We start from the raw sequence: 15,665 nt of genomic DNA, 5'->3' as shown, positions 1-15,665 counted from the left end.
GAGAGACTGGCAGGCGGGCACGGCTGAGACACTGACAGGCGGGCATGGCTGGCACTCTGGTAGGACAGACGGACATGGCTGGTACTCTGGCAGGACAGGTATTGACTAGGTAGAAACCGGCATACAGGCAGGTATATGGAAACAGGTAGGGACCTGTTCAAACAGGAGGGTATATGGGAATAGGTAGGAACCTGACTCGTAGGTTGCTGAACGGAAGTAGAGCAGGACGGCAAGGAGCAAATGCAAAGCAGAGCCACAAGAGGCAGACCTAAGAGCTGAAATGTAGGAGGCGGGGCTAGGAGCAGAACCGCAGGAAGCGGAGCTAAGGCAGAAACGTAGGAGGCAGAGCTAAGAGCAGGACTGCAGGAGGCAGAGCCAAGGGCAGAACTTCAGGTGGTGGAGCCAATAGCATTTCCTCAGGTTGCAGCAAGCAGAGCAGAGCCGCAAGGTGCGCAGCAGAACAGAGCGGAGCCACAGGTTTGCGGTGAGCAGGGCAGAAAGGCGCAGAGCCACAGGTTGCAGCGAACAGAGTAGAGCCACAAGTTGTACAGTGGAGCTGCAGGTCTGCGGCGAGCAGAGCAGGAAGGCGCAGAGCCACAGGTTGCAGCGAACAGAATAGAGCCACAAGTTGTACAGTGGAGCTGCAGGCTTGCAGCGAGCAGAGTAGAGCTGCAAGGTGTGCAGCAGAGCAGAAAAGAGCAGAGCGATAGGTTTGCAGCGAGCTTAGCAGAGCTGCAGGCTTGTGGTGAGCAGAGCAGGGAGGTGCAGAGCCACAAGAATGCACAGTTGAGTGGGAAATGCTAACAGACAAGGAAACAACAGGAACAGATATAGACCAGAATACAGACAGGGATAGATACGGGAACAAGAACAGTATAAGGATTCAGGCCTGGGTATGTAGCCCCCAGGATGGCAGAGTTAGGACAGGACCTGGCAGCTCAGTAGCAAGACACTAACTGAGGGAGAAAGTTGCTCAGGCATCCTCCAATGGGTGGGAATGCTTTAAATATCTGAATCATCTTGACAATTGGCAGGGGACAGCTAAGGAAGGTGCACAAAGTTTCAATAAGAATCAGGAATTGCCAGCGCCGTCCACCCCTATGTACACAGCCAGGAAGCATGCACAGAGCAGGAAGGAAACATGAGGCACACTGCATGGAACCGGCAAAAGACAGAACTCACAGCATGGACCGGAGTAGTGAGTAAGTTGGGGTGTAAGGCGGGTGGGGGATGGGAGGCCATGCAGTGATGCCGGCAGGGTTGGTACAACAGGTAGGGTAAAGACCGTCCCAATCTCGATCATCCTTCTCTACCACCTTGTTTAACATGGCCTCCAAGGTTTAACAACCCCTTGGCCCCATGTGATTTTCCATTTTTCGTTTTAGTTTTTTCTTTCCCTTACCCCAAGAGCCATAATTTTTTTATTTTTCAGTCAATATGGCCATATGCGGGCTAGTTTTATTTGCAGGACAAGTTGTACTTTTGAATGACACCATTTATTTTACCACAGAATGTACTGGAAAACTGAAAAAAAAATCCAAATGCGGTGAAATCGCAAAATAAGTTGCAATTCCACAATTTTGGGGGTTTTTTTTTACCATGTTCTCTACATGGTAAAACTGACCTGGTAATATGATTCCCAGGTCAGTACAAATACGCAGATACCAAAAATTTACAGTTTCTTTATATTTAAATGTTAGGAAAAAAATCGGAAATTTGTATTCAAAAAGTTTTTGTGTTTGTCGCCATTTTCTGAGACCTGTAACTTTCTCATTTTTCACGATCTGGGGCTGCATAAGAGCTTATATTTTGTGAACTAAGCTGACATTTTTATTGATATTTAGGGTAGACAATGTTTTGAATGAGATATAAAAAAAGGGAAAATTAGTTTCTCTGTAATATTTACATATAATTTAATTTTACTGCTATGCCGTGTGTATATTATCTTCACAGATCAAGAAACCGGACGCAATTTATCAAGAAAATTAGACAGTCGGTGAAATGCCAAGAGAGAAAAAAGAAATTCAACCATAAAAGTCCAGGTACATCAAAATGAGTGAAACAATCATATTTTATCAGGATCAGTTGACAGCAAATAGAAAGACAAACCAATATCATAAAACCACGAAAAGTAATAAAAGTATAAAAACAAGGGGCGCACACCCAGGAAAGTATTGACAATGTCCAGAGGGGAGTAATTTAGTTGGACATAGTAGTTAAATATACATATGAAGTCAATATTAGTTTACTCAGTAAGGCTGCGTGTCCACGTTCAGGATGGCCGGCGGTATCGTCGGAGCGGCTTTGCCGATCTGCGGTAAGCCCCGCCCCCTTTCTGGGACGCGATGATGCCGGATGTGTTCATAGCACACATCCGGGATCATCGCTCCCCACCATAGGGCCCTGTGCTATATCTTGCGGCGACGCAGCGTCGCCGCAAGATATACGGACATGCTGCGATCTGAAAAGACGCGCAGCATGTCCGGAGTCGCAGGGCCGCCGCGTGCGTGTTACCACGCATAGTGGAGACGGGATTTCATTAAATCCCCTCCACTATGCTGTAACATCTGGACGCTGCGTGTCTGACGCTGCGGCTCTATGCAGCGTCAGACACGCAGCGTTTCCTGCACGTGGAAACATACCCTTAGTATCCCATATACAAAGTGTGAATGGCTGTACCAATATTAAATATAGGACAAAAAAAATATTTATAAGGTGCTAGTGCAAAGAATATAGTTCTATAGTATGTAATCTACAAGCCAAGAATATATAGAAAGTAATAGTGCATGATTATACTGATATGTACGGGATCAAGGTATAGGTGTGCTGATGGCTATATCAGATGTATAGACAGGAAAAAGAGTACCATAGATATATGTGCACAACAGATAGCATTATTTAATATAGCATTTGGAACCTCATGATCAATCTTCATCACTCGTAACTGTCATGCACAGACAGATATTTGTTTCTTAGAATACTTGCCATTTCAAATAGTAAAAATAATGTGGAAACTTACCATTTTGAAACGCCCTCTCCTGAGAGGCGTACACCTCGACACGCGTTTCAGCTACCGCCTTTGTCAGGGGTGAAAACTCCACAAAATGTGTGACTCAAATTATTATGAAAGCCATGTAAAGAGAAATATAATTATATGTGGAAAATGTATATGTTAAAAAGTTAAAAAGTGCTCAAATTGTGAAAAATATAACCGAATGCACATTTAGACTACATGTAAATTGCCCATTCTATATGCATATGAATACATAATAAAAATGTGGAGATGTGATACATGTAAAAAAAATTAATTGCCCCAGAAGTGCACCTATTGTGGCATGACAGCCACAGTTACACGCAGATAAGCCATAATCTCCGCCTTTACTTTGCTGTACTCCTTGACATCCTATAGGGCAAGGTCATAGTATTTTTTCTGCATTTCTGCAGTTCTCTAGTCAGGTACAGAGCTCTGGGGCATTTTCTCCCACTCTGCCACCCTCTTAGACCTGTTTCACATGTCCTAATATTTTCAGTAACAGAAAAAACAGTACCAGAGATATGTGTGTCCATGTGTGTAATACTTGTGCAGCGGTACTGTGAGGCTATGTGCACACATTGCGGATTTGTGTGCGGATTTTTCCGCACTGTTTTTGCAAAATCTGCAGGATTTACCGTGGTTTTTGTGTGGCTTTTGTGCGGATTCCACATGCGGTTTTAACCTGCGGATTCCTATTGAGGAGCAGGTGTAAACCTCTGCGGAATGCGCACAAAGAATTGACATGCTGCAGAAAAAACACAGCTGCGTTTCCACGTGTTTTTTTTCCGCAGCATGTGCACTGTGGATTTTGTTTTCCATATGTTTACATGGTACTGTACAAAACATGGAAAACAGCTGCAGGTCTGCAGCTTCAAATCAGCTGCGGATCCGCAGCAAAATCCGCAACTTGTGCACATAGCCTGTGCGCTGTTCCCTGGTGTCGGGTGCTGAAGACACTCTCATCATTCACCATGGCTCTGCTGGTGATCAGCATGAGCAGGAGAGAATGTTGAGAGTTCTATTCAACTGATAAGAGCAAGAGCAGGCGTTGGCTCATGGTACTATTACTTCCATCAGCCTATACCTGCTGCCACTAATAACAGTGAGAGCAGGCGCCAGACGATGAGAGTATTCAACAGCCTGCGCCTGTGCTATAAATAAATAAATGAAAAATCCTAATAGCTGTATCTACTATATAATTGTCTAAGGGTCACTTCCGTCTTTCTGTCTGTCCTTCTGTCTGTCACGGAAATCCCAAGTCACTGATTGGTCGCGGCAAAACAGCCACGACCAGCCAGCGACGGGCACAGTCTGGTGGCAAAATGGCCGCTCCTTACTCCCCGCAGTCAGTGCCCGCTCTATACTCCCCTCCAGTCAGTGCTCACACAGGGTTAATGGCAGCGTTAACGAACCACGTTATGCCGCGGTGTAACGCACTCCGTTAACGCTGCTATTAACCGTGTGTGACCAACTTTTTACTATTGATGCTGCCTATGCACCATCAATAATAGTAAAAAGATCTAATGTTAAAAATAATAAAAAAATAAAAAATAGTTATATACTCACCGTCCGTCGGCCCCCCAGATCAGGAACAGGCCTTTCCCGCTCCTCGCGACGCTCCAGTAACCAGTCCATGCATTGCGATTTCGCGAGATGATGACGTAGCGGTCTCGCGAGACTGCTATGTCATCATCTCGTGAGACCGCAATACACTCTTGGGACCGGAGCGTCGCGAGGAGCATCGGTAAATGCCTCGCCTGGATCCAGGGGGACGACGGAGTGTGAGTATATAACTATTTTTTATTTTAATTCTTTTTAAATATACTGCGTGGCTGTGCTATATACTACATGGGCTGTGCAATATACTACATGGGCTGTGCAATATACTACGTGGGCTGTGCAATATACTACGTGGGCTGTGCAATATACTACGTGGGCTGTGCAATATACTACGTGGGCTGTGCAATATACTACGTGGGCTGTGCAATATACTACGTGGGCTGTGCAATATACTACGTGGGCTGTACAATATACTACGTGAGCTGTACAATATACTACGTGGGCTGTGCAATATACTACGTGGCTAGCAATATACAACAAGGGCTGTGCTATATACTACGTGGCTGTGCAATATACTATGTGGGCTGTGCAATACACTATGTGGTTGTGCAATACACTATGTGGCTGTGCAGTACACTACGTGGCTGTGCAATATACTACGTGGCTGTGCAATATACTACGTAGCTGTGCAATATACTACATGGGCTGTGCAATACACTACGTGGCTGTGCAATACACTACGTGGCTGTGCAATATACTACTTGGCTGTGCAATATACTACGTGGCTGTGCTATATACTACATGGGCTGTGTTATATACTATGTGGCTGTGCAATATACTACGTGGCTGTGCTATATACTACGCAGGCTGTGTTATACACTACGTGGGCTGTGTTCTACACTACGTGTGCTGTGTTCTACACTACGTGGGCTGTGTTACACACTACGTGGGCTGTGTTATATACTGCATGCGTGGGCTGTTATATACTATGTGAGCTGTGTTATATGCTACGTGGGCTGTTATAAACTACGTGGCTGTGTTATATGCTATGTGGGGTGTTATACACTCCATGGGCTGTGCTATATACTATGTGGCTGTGCTATAAACTACGTGGCTGTGCTATATACTCCGTGGGCTGTGCTATATACTACGTGGCTGTGCAATATACTACGTGGCTGTGCTATGTACTACGTGACTGTGCTATTTACTACGTGGGCTGTGCTATATACTATGTGGCTGTGCTATATACTACGTGGCTGTGCTATATACTACGTGGCCGGCCACAAACAATCAGCGACAGGTGCAGTCCGGCCGCGAATTGGCGCGGGATTTGAACCACGCTTCGCTAATTGGTCGCGCCCGACCGGCCGAATACTGTGTATTATTCTAAAATCCTGTGATATGTATTATTCTAAAATCTTCATAAATAAATTACATACATATTCTAGAATACCCGATGCATTAGAATTGGGCTACCATCTAGTGGTAAATAAGCACACAGCAAGAATGAAGTCTTTTATTTGAAATAAAAACAATACACACTTTTCCATTGTTATTTAAAAATAACAAATGCAGTTATACTCACCTAATACCCATTCCATTGAAGCACTTATCTCCTCTAATAAAAAAAAAGAAAAAACAACCATATCCCTGACCTGACCGTTGTTCTGTTCCACGCCATAATCCATGTCTTCAAATAAATAGTTTTCAACCTGGATGGTGCCAAGATGCAACCGTCCAGGCTGAGAACAACTGATGAATCGGTTGCTGCAAGAGCAGCATTAGTGACTGGCGGTGACATCATCGATGTTACCCCGGGTCAGTGAGGCTGTGTTCACAGCCGGGCTGAACTGCGGTGACCTCAGCACCATGAGAAAAAAATCACTGAGTTCAGCTCATTGAGTTCCCCGCAAATGACATTGAGAACTGTGGGCAGTTGTAAATCTGCTTTGTTCTTGAAGACAGAAGCTTCTTCAGGGCTCTATACAATAAACACACAATGGCCTCGATTCACTAGGACTGATGTTTTGTATGCCAGTTCTAATGTAGGGAGTGCTGGAGTAAAATATGCCAAATTCATACAGAGACATACACTGATTAATGAATTTTGTGCAACTTTCAACTATCATGTGCCCCAGCAGAAATGTGGAGAACTGGCATACATTTCTATATTAATAACTTCAAATTACTGGTGTCATATTCTGACAGCATTATAAATCCTTCTATATTATTTCAAAACACTCTTTTTCAGTGATTACTTTGTATCTCCGTTCCTACTGCACCCACACACACAAATCATACACCATTTGAAAGGTAAACTTGCCCCCTTCAGCAAGAAAATAGCCAAACAAACCACACATCCACCATGTTATCACAAAATACATTTTAAACATTAATTTTCATAAAACTGCAGTAGGAAAAATGACCTGCAGGTGGCACCACACTACCCCAAAGCATACTACCACAAAGCTGAAACAAATCCTAACATTTGCCTTGGGGCTTTCCAGCTTGCCGAACTCCTTGCCCAGACAATTTCAGGCAGGTACATATAAAATATTTGCTACATATGTGGAAGTAGAATAAAAGTAAAACTTTACCTGTTTAAGACTTCAGCTTTAAAACTGAAGATATAAATGAATGCAGCCTAAAAGGAACCGGACAGGTTCTGAACCATCAGATTTTCTATATAAGTGGACAGTCATTGAAAAGCCTATCTTCCTTCTAAGGTTGCAGCTTATTGGTGACCTGGAGTGACCTCTGGTTCCAAGTAAAAAACTTCAGCGTTGACATAACTCAGACTGTTCATTGTTTCCCGATGGGAGAGATTGGTGGAAACAATCTTGCAAAAATTGAAAAAAAAATCCAACCATAGGGAAAAATAAGGTAAAATAATCTGCAGATATTACTTTTTTTTAAAGAGATATTCCCAATTATTATACAATGGTATAAATACGCTCAGTTATGGGGTCAATTCTCCTTCATCATATTTACTGTCAAAGTGGCACTGCTGTACAGGGAGCTGCTCCATTCACATGAATAGGGCTGTGTTGCACTTCCCTACACTTCATATAGTTGGCAGTGCTGCTGTGGAGGGGGAAAAAATGCTGCTGCCCCTGTTCTTTTGCAAGGTACCGACAATCAAACCCCTTCTGATCAGTAAGTAAAATACCATTATGTTTAATGTTGGGGGATCTCCTTTAAGCTGGAGTCACACACAACGTATAAAAATCGGTCTGTTTTACATGGACGAGAATCGCAGAAATGTACTCTGAACAGTGATCCTTATGTCATCCGTGTGCAGTGCGAGGATTCGATTTTCTCGCATGTAAGCATCCGTGTGACATCCGTGTGACATCCGTATGGCGAGATTCTCTCGCCGGCTTGCAAAATGGACATATAATGGATCCATGGGCTCAGATATTCGTGAAAGCATATATACAGCCTATATATACTGTCTACTATATAATTGTCTAAGGGTCACTTCCGTCTTTCTGTCCTTCTGTCTGTCTGTCATGGATATTCATTGGTGGCGGCCTCTGTCTGTCATGGAAATCCAACTCGCTGATTGGTCGCCGCAAAACAGCCACGACCAATCAGCGACGGCCCAGTCCTTTGATCCGTCATGCAGTCGTCGTAGCTACCCCATTTGCACTGATCGTCATCGTGAATAGAGCACTTACGTTTGCAGCTATGTATCCAGCCAGCGCAACTGTCGTGACGCCGGTTCTCCTTGGCGGGCCCTGTGTCGGATGGGTTGGAAAGCGGCCACCAGTGGCGCACCCTCGGCGTGAGGATGACAGCTTCTCCTCACCGAGGAGCTCCCCTGCTGCTTACATGTGCGCCGGACACTTAATAGGTACCGAGTACGGAGAGAAATATCGTGGGCCTGGAGAGCAGCCCCGCACCGGCACCACTTTCTAGCAGAGGAGGCCCGGGGAGTGGGCCTATGTGTGGGTGAGATTACATGAAGAGATGGTGCAGCGTGTGCACAGCGGTGTAAATAATGTGCGGACACTGCAGGGAGGAGGCGCTGTATACCGGCCATTATCTGTACTGTATAGGGGGAGGGGTGTATATATATATACAGTGGGGCAAAAAAGTATTTAGTCAGTCAGCAATAGAGCAAGTTCCACCACTTAAAAAGATGAGAGGCGTCTGTAATTTACATCATAGGTAGACCTCAACTATGGGAGACAAACTGAGAAAAAAAAATCCAGAAAATCACATTGTCTGTTTTTTTATCATTTTATTTGCATATTATGGTGGAAAATAAGTATTTGGTCAGAAACAAAATTTCATCTCAATACTTTGTAATATATCCTTTGTTGGCAATGACAGAGGTCAAACGTTTTCTGTAAGTCTTCACAAGGTTGCCACACACTTTTGTTGGTATGTTGGCCCATTCCTCCATGCAGATCTCCTCTAGAGCAGTGATGTTTTTGGCTTTTCGCTTGGCAACACGGACTTTCAACTCCCTCCAAAGGTTTTCTATAGGGTTGAGATCTGGAGACTGGCTAGGCCACTCCAGGACCTTGAAATGCTTCTTATGAAGCCACTCCTTCGTTGCCCTGGCGGTGTGCTTTGGATCATTGTCATGTTGAAAGACCCAGCCACGTTTCATCTTCAATGCCCTTGCTGATGGAAGGAGGTTTGCACTCAAAATCTCACGATACATGGCCCCATTCATTCTTTCATGTACCCGGATTAGTCGTCATAGCCCCTTTGCAGAGAAACAGCCCCAAAGCATGATGTTTCCACCACCATGCTTTACAGTAGGTATGGTGTTTGATGGATGCAACTCAGTATTCTTTTTCCTCCAAACACGACAAGTTGTGTTTCTACCAAACAGTTCCAGTTTAGTTTCATCAGACCATAGGACATTCTCCCAAAACTCCTCTGGATCATCCAAATGCTCTCTAGCAAACTTCAGACGGGCCCGGACATGTACTGGCTTAAGCAGTGGGACACGTCTGGCACTGCAGGATCTGAGTCCATGGTGGCGTAGTGTGTTACTTATGGTAGGCCTTGTTACATTGGTCCCAGCTCTCTGCAGTTCATTCACTAGGTCCCCCCGCGTGGTTCTGGGATTTTTGCTCACCGTTCTTGTGATCATTCTGACCCCACGGGGTGGGATTTTGCGTGGAGCCCCAGATCGAGGGAGATTATCATTGGTCTTGTATGTCTTCCATTTTCTAATTATTGCTCCCACTGTTGATTTCTTCACTCCAAGCTGGTTGGCTATTGCAGATTCAGTCTTCCCAGCCTGGTGCAGGGCTACAATTTTGTTTCTGGTGTCCTTTGACAGCTCTTTGGTCTTCACCATAGTGGAGTTTGGAGTCAGACTGTTTGAGGGTGTGCACAGGTGTCTTTTTATACTGATAACAAGTTTAAACAGGTGCCATTACTACAGGTAATGAGTGGAGGAAAGAGGAGACTCTTAAAGAAGAAGTTACAGGTCTGTGAGAGCCTGAAATCTTGATTGTTTGTTTCTGACCAAATACTTATTTTCCACCATAATATGCAAATAAAATGTTAAAAAAAACAGACAATGTGATTTTCTGGATTTTTTTTTCTCAGTTTGTCTCCCATAGTTGAGGTCTACCTATGATGTAAATTACAGACGCCTCTCATCTTTTTAAGTGGTGGAACTTGCACTATTGCTGACTGACTAAATACTTTTTTGCCCCACTGTATATATATATATATATATATATATATACATAGTGTGTGTATATAATATATACCCTGTGTAATGTACGGACACTGCAGGGCAGGGAGGAGGCGGTGTATACCGGTCATTATCTGTACTGTATAGGGGAGGGGTGTATATATATATATATATATATATATATATATATATATGTTTATATATATATATACATGCATACATAATGTGTGTATAATATATATCATGTGTAATGTGCGGACACTGCAGGGAGGAGGCGGTGTATATCTGTACTGTATAGGGTGAGGGGTGTATATATATATATATATATATATATATATATATATATATATAAAAGAGGGAAAATTGGAACAGCACAATGCTCACCGGTGGGTGTCTGGCCTCCTGGGTAGAGTGGTCCACTCCTCCACCCAAAACATATACAAAAGAAGGCAAAAGAAGGCAGCACTCCAGTCCTTGTAAAAGTGAAAAAAGTGAGGTTTATTCAGCCCACATCTCTGTGCAACGTTTCGGCTCACACTGAGCCTTTTTCAAGCAGTGAGTGGGACCAATAGTTGTGTTTTTATAGGCATAATCTACAGACATTTGCATAATTGTTCATAAAACATTGTTACTATATACATAATTATTATAATGTGCATATACTTTGTGCAATTTTTAAAGTGCATGGTGCTATTTGGAGTATGGTATGTAAAAAAACTACTGTGATAACTTTACTCCAATTTTAAATGTGATTTTATCTCTTTGTTATTATTATTATTAGGCCATGTTCACACAGTGCGTTTTTAACTGCGGAACCGCAGTGATTTTGCCGCTGCGGGTCCGCAGCTGTTTTCCATGCAGGGTACAGTGCAATGTAACCCTATGGAAAACAGGAACCGCTGTGCACATGATGCTGAAATTCACAAAAAAGCCGCGCTGAATAGCTGTGGTAAAAAAGAAGGACCATGTCACTTCTTTGTGCGGAACTGCAGCGGTTCTGCACCCATAGACCTCCATTGTGAGGTCAAACCCGCAGTAAAACGGGTTTTATTGCGGTTATGGGTGGAGAAACCGCTGCAGCAGGAAGTGCGGGGAAGCGGGAGGAAGTTGGTGCGCGGAAGTGCGTGGGCGGAGTGTGGTCCTGGATCCTGAAGAGACATGGAGGCATACCGTCGCATGGGGATCGATGTCAGCCATTTGATAGATTTGGTATGTATGTGTGTTGTGTGTGTGTGTGTGTGTGTGTGTCCCCATGCGACGCTAGTGCAACCATTGTGCTAAGTCGCCATATGGGACTACTACTCCCATCCGGTATTAGGATGGGAGAGTTGTCCCTGTGTCCGGCGACTTAGCACAGTTGTAAAGTTACACAAAACACACACAATACACATACATGACACACAGTACATACAACATATAACACAGAGTATATACTCACCAACAGCACACTGGTAGGCGAAGCCCTCGATCCCCTAGAAAAAATCCCAAAATAAAAAATCAAATTCATACTCCCTGTCCGCAGAATCCATAAAACGAGTGTCCCATGCCGATCGGCTTCGCTCCTGGCAGTGTATCGCGTACTGTTCCGGAGTTCAATGGCTCCGGCGTCTCGGTTAACGGCAGTACAGCTGCGTTGAACTTTCCCACGCAGCACTGCCGTTAAGCGAGAGTACCGGGGTCAATGACCGCCGGTAAACTCGCTCGCGCATGCGCAGTGACACACCGACAGGAACTATGGCTCCTGTCAGTGTGTTGCTGCAGCCGTGGAGAGCAGACACATCTCTGGATGTGTCTGTTCTCCATGGAAGATCTTCGTGGGACCCTCGATGGATTTCTGCGGACAGGGCCAGGGAGTATGAATTTGTTTTTTTATTTTACGTCTTTTTCAGGTCGAGGGTCTTCAGGACGGATTGAGCGAACAATAAAATATGGTCAAAAAGTGGGTGTCTTTATTTCATTAAAATATTTTTTTTCTAGTGTTTGCGTTTGTTTTTTTTAACCCTTTCATTGGCTTAATAATGGATAGGCGTCTTATTGACGCCTCTCCATTATTAACCGGGCTTAATGCCACCTTACAATAGCAAGGTGGCATTAACCCCTCATTACCCCATATCCCACCGCTACACGGGAGTGGGAAGAGAGGGGCTAAGTGCCGAAATTGGCGCATCTTTTTGATGCGCCTTTTCTGGGGCGGCTGCGGGCTTATATTTGTAGCCAGGGGGGGCAAATATCCATGGCCCCTTTCCTAGGCTATGAATATAAGCCCACGGCTGTCTGCGTAGCCTTTCTGGCCTAAAAATATAGGGGGACCACAACACTTTTTTTTTTCGGGGCCCCTATATTTTAGTGCCAGAAAGGCTACGCAGACAGCTGTGGGCTTATATTCATGGCCTGGGAACAGCGAGGGGTATTTTAACCCTTTCCTGGGCCTCAAATATTGGCCCACGGCTGTCTGCCTAGCCTTTCTCGCCTAAAAATATAGGGGGACCCCAACACTTTTTTTTTCGGGGCCCCCTATATTTTAGTGCCAGAAAGGCTACGCAGACAGCTGTGGGCTTATATTCATGGCCTGGGAACAGCCAGGGGTATTTTAACCCCTTCATGGGCCTCAAATATTGGCCCACGGCTGTCTGCCTAGCCTTTCTGGCCTAAAAATATAGGGGGACCCCAACACTTTTTTTTGGGGGGGCCCTCTATATTTTAGTGCCAGAAAGGCTATGCAGACAGCTGTGGGTTAATATTCATGGCCTGGGAACAGCCATGGGTATTTTAACCCCTTCCCAGGCCACAAATAATGGCCCATGGCTGTCTGCCTAGCCTTTCTGGCCTAAAAATATAGGGGGACACTACGTATTTTTTTTTTCGGGGGTCCCCATATATTATAGTAACCCTTTCATAGGATTAATAATGGATAGGCGTCTTATTGACACCTCTCCATTATTAACCGGGCTTAATGCCACCTTACAATAGCAACCCTATCATTAACCCTAGGATCCCTTTAGGGTTAGGGTTAGGATCCCTTTAGGGTTAGGATCCCTTTAGGGTTAGGGGTAGGGTTAGGGTCCCTTTAGTGTTAGGGGTAGGGTTAGGGGTAGGCTTAGGGTTAGGATCCCTTTAGGGTTAGGGGTAGGGTTAGGATCCCTTTAGGGGTAGGGTTAGGGTTAGGATCCCTTTAGGGTTAGGGGTAGGGTTAGGGGTAGGGTTAGGGTAAGGATCCCTTTAGGGGTAGGGGTAGGGTTAGGATCCCTTTAGGGTTAGGGGTAGGGTCCCTGTTAGGGTTATGATCCCTACCCCTAACCCTACCCTAACTATTTCAGTTTATAGTGGGTTTTTAACTTAATTTTGATGATTGGTGCACGCGCCACTCAGGATTGACGTCGCCAGAGCTAGTTGTAAAACAACTGCACACGAACGTTTTTATTGGTGTTTGTGTTTTTAGTTTGTGCTTGGGTTCATTTAGGGGTTACTTTGATATATTCCAACTTTTTAAAACCATTTCTGTCACATTACTTGGTCGTTCTATAGATTATGAAATGACACTATTGTATTCATTGTAGGTTCGTGATTATCCGGCCCTGTGGGACCCTTCTGATGAATCATATAAGGACAAATATTATCGGGAACTCGCATGGACCAAAATTGTTCGTGACATGTTCCCGGATTGGGACAAGTATCCTGGGGCAACACAACAGCAAATCGGTAATTATAATTACATTTATTTAGCAAACCTTGAGTTTATTAAAAATATAATTTTTGTTGTTTTTTGGAACCTTTTTTTTGTAGATAAAGATGTGAGGCAACGGTGGCGCTCCATCAGGGACAGATTTACAAAGTTTATTAATGACTGTGCAAAGAGTGGCTCGTCGCCGAGCAAAAAAACTTTTCCCTTCAGTGAAGAGCTCCAATTCATTGTGACCAGCCGGACATTGAGAAAGTAAGTTACAATCCACTCCACAAGATTATTTATATATAATATGTGTTGCTAAAAAATTTATTAATGATCTTTTTTTCCCCCCACAGGACGGAAGGAAACATGTCAGCAGCTGATGTAGAGGAAAGCGACACAGAGGATGGAGCAGGCAGTTCCTCTGGAGTGGGAGGGATCATCTCTCCATCCATTCCCACAGCTTCTGCTGAATCAACATCCACTTCAGCAGCTGCTGCATCCACATCTGCTTCAGCAGCTGCTGAAGCATCTGATTCCGCAGAAGCTGTGAGAGTGGAGAAGAGGGCTGTCTATCCGGTGGCAGCAGAGAAAAAAAAAATAAAACAAAGAAGAACAATGAGGACCAAACGGTGCAAATTGACTCCGACACCCTGGATTTTATAAAAAAAATCTTCTAGCGACGACCATTGTGATTTGTTTGCATTAACTGTCGCAAGAAAGACCCGCTCCCTGCCACCGGCTAGACAGTCTCTTTTTATGTCTATGGTCCAGATGTCCCTCACTGCTCTGGAGGACCCTGCTCCTATTTTGCCATACAATGAGGTTCTGATGGGGGTGTTGGGACTGTTCAGGCCCCAACACAGAACACCGGACACACCTGCAACAAGACCACAGTATTTGGGCAACAGCCAAGGAAGTTACACAGATAGAGGAAGTTCGCAGCAGCTGGGAGCAACTTCACAAACAGAGGGAACAAATTTCCTGTATTCTCCCGAGTACACCTGTCTCCATTAAAAGTAAATTGGGCTACAGCTCCAGTTGCACAGAAAACCACAAGAAAAACGAAGTACATCATATCTGATAATCGGTAAACTTATCAGTTTATTTAAAATATTAAAAATGAACAAAACATAATATAACAGAAAAACCGTATTGATATTCGAATAATAGGGAACAGGTGCACCACAACATCCACTATCACATAACAGGAGGGGAGAAGAACATGAGTTGTTAAAGGAGTAAAAAATATAACTGAGTACTGGCACTGGAGGTCTCCATAGAGATGTACAGGGACACATAACTCCTTTGACAACTCATGTCCTTCTCCCCTCCTGTTATGTGATAGTGGATGTTGTGGTGCACCCGTTCCCTAATATTCGAATATCTCAGTATTAAAACGGTTTTTCTGTTATATTTTGTTCATTTTTAATATTTTAAATAAACTGACAATTTTAAGGATTAGCCGAGATAATGTACTTCTTTTTTCTTGTGGTTTTCTTGTGTTTTTTCTATGAGTATGGTGTCCGGACCTGAGCTTTTGTTTCTAGCTCCAGTTGCACGTTGGCTTTGAAAGGGGCTGTTTAATTATTTTTTTTCAAATTGAAAAATCATTTATAAAATTTACAACAATTTTGTGTTCTTTACAATAAATGTTTTTTTCAAAAAATATTCTCTTGTTTTTACACAATGGGGACAAGGCCTCTGTGTCGGACGCTGTCCTGGGTTTATGGGCTATC

At 44.0% G+C, this 15,665-nt stretch overlaps 1 long non-coding RNA gene across 1 annotated transcript; it reads left to right on the top strand.

The window, feature by feature from the left end:
* The first annotated feature begins 13,676 nt into the window (after nucleotides 1-13,676).
* LOC138672256 (uncharacterized) lies at nucleotides 13,677-14,329 on the top strand. Its single transcript, XR_011319674.1, has 3 exons — nucleotides 13,677-13,961; nucleotides 14,046-14,196; nucleotides 14,283-14,329. It is a non-coding gene; the product is annotated as an uncharacterized lncRNA (long non-coding RNA).
* Nucleotides 14,330-15,665: the final 1,336 nt, after the last annotated feature.

The sequence above is a fragment of the Ranitomeya imitator genome, chromosome 3, assembly GCF_032444005.1.
Source record: "Ranitomeya imitator isolate aRanImi1 chromosome 3, aRanImi1.pri, whole genome shotgun sequence".
Lineage (NCBI taxonomy): Eukaryota > Metazoa > Chordata > Amphibia > Anura > Dendrobatidae > Ranitomeya > Ranitomeya imitator.
The sequence above is the reverse complement of the archived record's forward strand: the minus strand, read 5'-3'. Positions and strand labels throughout refer to the sequence as shown.